Source organism: Frankliniella occidentalis, unplaced genomic scaffold, assembly GCF_000697945.3.
Source record: "Frankliniella occidentalis isolate FOCC.00 unplaced genomic scaffold, Focc_3.1 Scaffold51, whole genome shotgun sequence".
Classification (NCBI taxonomy): Eukaryota; Metazoa; Arthropoda; class Insecta; order Thysanoptera; family Thripidae; genus Frankliniella; species Frankliniella occidentalis.
Window position 1 is genome coordinate 870,738 of NW_026267181.1, and position 5,161 is coordinate 875,898.

The 5,161-nt window shown below is 48.8% G+C and overlaps 1 long non-coding RNA gene across 1 annotated transcript; it reads right to left on the bottom strand.

Moving 5' to 3' along the window:
• Window positions 1-2,707: 2,707 nt before the first annotated feature.
• Window positions 2,708-3,406, bottom strand: LOC127749393 (uncharacterized). Its single transcript, XR_008011137.1, has 3 exons — window positions 3,214-3,406; window positions 3,026-3,119; window positions 2,708-2,942 (listed from the first exon to the last, which is right to left on the bottom strand). It is a non-coding gene; the product is annotated as an uncharacterized LOC127749393 (long non-coding RNA).
• Between the last annotated feature and the right edge of the window lie 1,755 nt (window positions 3,407-5,161).

A 5,161-nucleotide genomic window follows, 5' to 3' on the forward strand; every position in this document is an offset into this window, starting at 1 on the left:
AGTGCGCAAGCCGTTGGCCACCCGTAATGAGCTGTGCACCGCCTAGGGTGGAGAAGAGTGAAAAAACCGGCCGTAACAACTCCAAAATTGGCACTTTAAGTGCTCGAAAAGTCAAGATTTTTCGTGAGTCTACTCAAATATTTGTTCTCTTTCAAACGGTGTAAGCGAAATTGCGATCGGACCAACCCACCCCCTTCGGCACTCACCCCCACCCCCTCGAAGGGGTGAGTTGATATCCTCTGGGGACGTCTCCTGTACACGGCCCATTGCGAATAGATAGGTGAACGGAAATTCTTGTTTTAATAGCGTACGTATAATGCAAGGGTATGGGAGTGCGTCTTTCATATGAGGTGCCGACCCCCAAAATCGCCGACTTCGAACCGCAAAGTGGAATGGCCTACCTACCCTACCGCGGCTTGGCGGATAGCTCGAGTTTGAGACCCCTGGCCGAGATGATGACTGACTATTCCAGACTTCCTCACTGTCTAATTTATGACGCTGCTGAATAAGACAGGAGGTGGATTCACTGGAGCCTGACGTAGAAGACAATGGCCCCAAATCGGACACAGATGAAAACTTCTAGTAGAGCTCAAGGTGAGCAGGTCTTAGAGCATAGCGTTTGACATTTTAAAATGTTTCAGACTCATCATTCCCTTCGAACAAAATCTACAAAGATATCTTATAAACAACTTCTCTTCGTGCAACTTTTTTTCATCCATTGCTTTCTTTGTTTTTCAGAAACTGATTAAGCTCAACTACACACAAATCACCTTTAATGACGCTTTAAGTGAGACTATTACATTGGATGGTAGGCTGACGCTAACGCGCGTGCGCCGCCAACGCCATGTAGCTCTAACGAAGTATCCTTCCTCCTCTGTATTTTCACCATTGAAATACCACTATGGCTACGAGTTTAAACTTGTAGTTTCACCAACAAGCTAGGACCTGCGCGGAGCCGGGAGCGTCCCGTTGCGCGGCGGTGGCGGGCGGCGGGCCCCGGGCGGGTGGCGGTGGCGGGCCGGTGGGACTTCCTCGTCGGAAGCGTCCCGGTGCGCGGCGGCTGTGGGCGACCCGGGCGGTCCCGGGTGGACCCGGGCGCCTACCACATCGGCATACCGGGCGACTACCTCATCGGCGTCCCGGTGGCGTCCCTCGGGGCGGAAGGGGCGGATCCAGGGGGCAAAGAGAGCGGAGGGGAGGGGGTGCGGGCAAGTTTGAACATGACAAAATCGCTGTAATTGGCTCAAATTCAGAGCATACTGCTCTCTCATTGGTTATAATTCATTCACTCGGTTCGGCTCCAGGGGTATAAAGCCGGACGCCTTCCCTCAGAAAATTATCATTCAACACTTGTCTGTCGTTAAGTCAACATGTCTAACCGCTACGACCAGTCTAGAAAGCGACCTGTTCTCCGGGACCTCGTCGTGGACCCGGGGATCGATGAGGGCGACCTGGGCCACAAAAAACCTGCCCCCGCCAAGGAGTACCCTATTCTGTCCAGAGATATTTGGATCACTAAAAACGGGTCCAAACTCCTGCGACTGGCCATCGGCTCTCAAACCTTTAACCCCAACCTGTACCGTGGAGCAGAGCAGAAGAGTGGACGTTACTCAATGAAGCTCACTCAAGAAGAGTACACTCAAATCATTTCTGATGAAATTTTCACCACCAGTAGAGACTGCTTGGAGTCTAAGCTAAATGTAGCTACGCGAACCCTTGGGGACCTGAGACTTAGTACTGTACACAATTCTAAGTGGTCTTCGGTGTGTTTTGAGAGAGAACAATGCCCTAATACAATTTATTTGGGTGAAAGTTCATGGGAAATGATGCTGAAGGCTAAATAACTAGTTAAACATTATCTGTTTGACTGTGAATTCCTATGCTCAGCTTCAAAGCAATATTTCAATGACATGATAAAAGAATGTGTGAGTCTTCTTAATTTTAGAGAGTATAACATCAAAAATATGAAGCATGAGGCTGTCGTAACATCTGTCAGCAAAATGTTTAAGTTCACTACAGTTCCGTTCCCTGAGTTGATAAAACAGGAACTCATTTATTATGACATTGATTTTCTGATAGAGAAAATCTTTGCTCTAAAGTAATTTGTTTCAAGTTTGAAAAAAATAATAATTGAGAAGACCATATACAAAACTAATAAAATTTCAAGACTCTATGAAAGTTTTATGTACTTTTAAGTTTAGAAATAAAAAAAGACTTCAATCCGAAACCTTTTTTTTTAAATCAAACTAACTCGTGAAGTTGGATCGTGTTGACCACACTTTAAAAATGAATCGTTTCAGACTTGCAAACAAATTTTCTTATTTAGAATATGATTCTACAACAATAGAAAACATTGTTTTCTTTATGTGAAACTAAAACCACATCACAAATTAAACTAAGTTAGTGTTTAGACGACACATTTCAAACAAATCTTGATCGTGACAATCTGCGAGGACGTCAGGTAGTTTCAAAAATGAAAAGCATAGAATGATGCTCAACATGATTTTATTTTCAAAAATAATAATTTTCAAAAAAATAAAAAAAATGAAAAAAATAACTTGCCAATACAAGTCATTGCTTCCGCATGCGCGGGGTGACTATGGGGTCAATCTGAAACAAAATGAGTTGTATTAAAAGTAGGATCAGTGCTGAAAAGTATCGTAGAACATGAAGCAAAAAAAAAAGAAAAGGATTTACTTACCACGATGGCCACACGGCCTGACACCGCCGCCTCGTGCCTCCACCTCTCCAATTTTGCAGGCTGGGGGGCGCCGTGGCCTGCGGCAGGGAGAGGTTGTCGCTGTTGCTGCGCTATCAGCCGGCCGTGGCCAGCTCCGCGAATCTCCTCAGTCCGGTGACAGAGGTCGCCGCCGGGGGGAGTGGAGGGCTCCGGCTGCGGGTGGTGCCATTCGGGGGCGGGAGCGGGGGGTGAGTGCTTCCTCCTAAAACAAAGACATATAATTAGAAACTAATGAAACACATATGCCAAGGATATAAAACAAAAAGATAACGTGCTGAAACTTACAAGTGCAACCCACTCCACAGCGTCCTTGTCCAAGCGGCGCTCCGCCCACGGCAGAACCAGTTTGAGTGGCTCCATAGGGCCGATTGGACGGGCCCTATCGCTCATCATGAACCACTGTAGCAAAACACATCAATGTAAAAAACTATTTACAAGAGGTATGAGGACAAGACAAGAACGCACGAACTCACATTTGCGACAGCCTCATCACTCCCCGCAGGGGAGGGTGGCGGGGACAACGGGCGAGGCGATGCGGGGTGTGCCCGCGCCCCCAGGTGCCTCGAAGAATCCACGGCTCTGAAAACGCGTTCATTAAAGAAGTATTAGTGTCGTGTCATGGCGTTTGTCACCCCCCCCCCCTCCCCCGCATAGCAAGATCCCTAGTTAAAGCCGACAAACCGCTTTGCCAGCGATGCACAAGAAAGCTGCCACCCCGCTCCCCACCCCTCTCCCCTTGCGTAAGCGTCCTCGTCCCGCCCCTGCGTCACTCGCTGTGACACCGCGTTGCCAGCATTGCACAGCAAAGCTGCCACCCTCCCAAACCACGACAAGTTCGTTGAAAGAAAGTCCAACACCAGTCTAGTGCGCTCCTGCCCTCCCCCCCCCCCTCCCCTAGCTCAGGCGATCCATTTCTGAGAAACTGACATACACCCTGGCGCGGCGCGGCTCGGCGCGACGCACTCGCGTCGCAGTCGCGTCGCTTCTAGACTATTCCTCTACAGGTTAAAACAAGCGAAGAGTGGAAATATTCGAGAAGATTTTCGTTGAACAGACCAAGCCGAGCAACAAGCGTGCCACTCCCCTCCCCTTCACGCAGCGCGGCCGAGCCGATTCCAGGAAAGCTAAATACGCCGTTGGCGCGGCGTGGCGTAGTGATAGACATGCACAAGAGATTCGCACACACACTCACACACAGGTGAGAAAGCCACTTCCCATACACACACTGGTGAAAATACCTTTTTACACTCATGATGACTTACCAGGACCCATACGGGTCATAGAACACGTAGCCATTGGGGCTGTTGTGAAGTCAGCAAGGCCACGAACAGGCACTAAAAAAAATCGACATCCTTACTTAAATCTATTTACCATGTGCGATTAAAATGCACTAAACGTTAAGATTGGAGTAAGGGCGTCACAAAGATTCACGTTTTAAAAACCGTTATCAATTGGATTGCGCAACACTTTCGAAGGGCGAGTACTTACATAGTCAGCGAGGACCTCGTCCTCCAACGTGTCGTCGTTTAAGGTGATGGTGTCCCCGGACACATTTTCAACGTCTACTTCCTCTTCGTCACTGCTTAGCACTATCTCTTCCTGCAAGGGATTCATGGTGGTGGCGACGATCAACCCACGGCAAAGACTCACAAGCGACTGATGCCCGCGAGGACGCGACGGGCTGCCACCGAGCGCGGGGAGCGGTGGAGGGGAGCGGGTCAATGGTGGGGGTAGAGTCTCGCGGCGGTGAAGGACGAGTCGCCTCCCGCGCTACAGCGTTGCCGCGCGTCCGTCCCGGCTTTCCACAAACGTTCTCACGTTCACACGCGCACGGAAATTCAAAATGTCAGGAGAGGGATTCGAACCCCCGTCCCCCACAAGTGAGACCTGCACTTGAGGTAGGCGCATTAATCACTCGGCACTCGGCCACCCTGACATCTTGCTTAAGTGTGTGTCGCATCACGGTTTTGTGTCACCCATACGTGACGCGTCGTGACGTGTCAGTGATCCTCGTTAGGTTATGTTACCACCCTTGACTTACGCCCTTCCATCGATCCTCGATATTTTTGGGGGGTGGGTTAGCAACCCTTGTTCAATCCTCGTTTTTTTGGGAGTGGGTTAGCACCCCTTGGTCGATCCTTGATTATTGGCTGAGCGATAGCGAAGCCTATTACTCCAGTGATGATCAAAAAGTTTCGTGTCTGTCAGTCTGTGTGTGTGTTTGTCTGTAGTCACGATAACTCGAGAACGGTTTGAGCTAGGTACCTGAAATTTTTAGTGTAGCTTTGTATCATAAAATGCAAGAACTATTTTGATTTTGAGCCCTCTAGCTTGAAATTTGACCTGTCAAAAAAATCGAAAACAAAAAAACCCCAAATATTACTTTTCATTGGCTGAGCGATTAGCGAAGCCTATTACTCC